General features: G+C 44.4%; 2 non-coding genes across 2 annotated transcripts; both read left to right on the top strand.

The window, feature by feature from the left end:
• On the top strand, positions 1 to 71 carry trnag-gcc. Its single transcript has one exon. It is a non-coding gene; the product is annotated as a tRNA-Gly (tRNA).
• A 400-nt stretch (positions 72 to 471) lies between these two features.
• Positions 472 to 543, top strand: trnaa-cgc. The gene has a single exon. It is a non-coding gene; the product is annotated as a tRNA-Ala (tRNA).
• Positions 544 to 2047: the final 1504 nt, after the last annotated feature.

Raw genomic sequence — 2047 nt, 5'->3', positions numbered from 1 at the left:
GCATTGGTGGTTCAGTGGTAGAATTCTCGCCTGCCACGCGGGAGGCCCGGGTTCGATTCCCGGCCAATGCAACAATAGTTTTTCCTTTCACTTCCGGTCTCATTTACTCCGACTTCCGGTGTAGAGTACTTTAGTTTTCTTTACCTATTCCGAAATCAAACCCTGGAGAACAAATCAGTCGTTGTAGTGGGATCCTTATGAGTGCAGGTGCATTTATTATAAACAAGATAATTTGTTGTTAGATGTGATACAAATACGTCATTTGTTGTTGGGCAGGGAGTACATTACATTAACGCGTTCATCTCTGGAGCTGACACAGCTGCCCCTCAGTTCAATGCTTTCTGATTTGCGCTGCGAACCCGGAGGCCAATCACCGCGCAGCATTGAAAACCGACATTGCGACAATGTTTTAAATTACCGAGCGCGGTACCGATTATGACACCGGTAGAACAGGCCTGACGCAGGCAGCTGGGGGATGTAGCTCAGTGGTAGAGCGCGCGCTTCGCATGTGTGAGGTCCCGGGTTCAATCCCCGGCATCTCCATCAGCCTTTTGTAAACTCTTCTTAGGATAATACGCGTGTACTAGTGTGTTCATGAATATTCCGACTCTGTAACTGTTTCCCATAAATCGCCATTAGAACAGCACAAGCCCCTGCTTATTGCTGCTGGCACTATGTAGCAAAACGCTTAGGATTGCTCCTGCTTTTCCCTGTTGGCTTCACATTTTAGGCACGAACATTTCTCAGCAGTAACGCCATGGCAAGTGTGCTAGCAGGCTCTGGTTACTACTACCATTAATAAAGAGGCAATTTCAAGTATTCATTTCCCTGACTGTCAGCTCAATACCAAGTGGATCCTTCATTCCTAATCTGCCTAATTGTTTATTGCTAAAAGATGAGAATATTATACAGAATGGATTTTATTTTCAAAACAACCAACTCGCAACCATCACTGTCTCCTTCAGATTTCTGGATAAAGTAAACAAAGAGACGGTGCTGTGCCTTATGAGAAACATGGTGACATCAGATAGTTCCTATTAGCCATAGGCTTCAGAAGCAATTTCACCACCTCACCCAGAAACATGTATATTCCAGAACATCTCACTGACGTCTTTATACATTTACTCAGGATACAAATGTTTATATTATAGATTGGGGGGCACTTAGTTATTTCCCTCTCTCCCTACTATACCTGCTATCTCACAGCCACAGTCACCTCCCAGAGACTATTATCCCACTGCTACTATAGGCACAATCTCCATACCTCCCAACATTTTGGAAGTAAAAAGAGGGACAAAAAATTTTTTCCCGCATGTAGCGCAGCAATTTTTTGACCACACCCCTCTCTGTGGCCACACCCCCTAATTACCATGTTTGTTTTACAAAATTTGGCAGGTTATGAAAGTTTGAAAATATTTCTCCTTATCTAAACTGTGTTTTTGTGTCTCAAAATTGTTACAAAGTATCTTATTTGCACCTGTTAACTGTTCTGGGCTCTCTGCTAAAAGCCAATTAAGTGAGAAACTTTGTTTCTTTTTCTGGCTGTTGAGTGCAGAGAAAAGAGGGACTTTCCAGTACAAATGAGGGACAGCGGGTTGAGCTGTCAAAAGAGGGACTGTCCCTCCAAAAAAGGAACAGTTGGGAGGTATGAATCTCTCCCTACTATACCTGCTATCACACAGTCACAGTCCCTTCCCAGATTGTATTATCCCACTGCTACTATAGGCACCATCTCTCCCTACTATACCTGCTATCCCACAGTCACAGTCCCTTCCCAAATTGTATTATCCCACTGCTACCATATACACCATCTCTCCCTTCTATACCTGCTATCCCACAGCCACAGTTCCTTCCCAGAGACTATTATCCCACTGCTACTATAGGCCACATCTCTCCCTACTATACCTGCTATCCTACAGCCACAGTCCCTTCCCAGAGACTATTATCCTACTGCTACTATAGACACCATCTCTCCCTACTATACCTGCTATCCTACAGCCACAGTCCCTTCCCAGGGACTATTATCCCACTGCTACTATAGGCCCCA

This window comes from Xenopus laevis, chromosome 9_10L (assembly GCF_017654675.1).
Source record: "Xenopus laevis strain J_2021 chromosome 9_10L, Xenopus_laevis_v10.1, whole genome shotgun sequence".
NCBI lineage: Eukaryota > Metazoa > Chordata > Amphibia > Anura > Pipidae > Xenopus > Xenopus laevis.
This window is presented reverse-complemented; position numbering and strand designations above follow the sequence as displayed.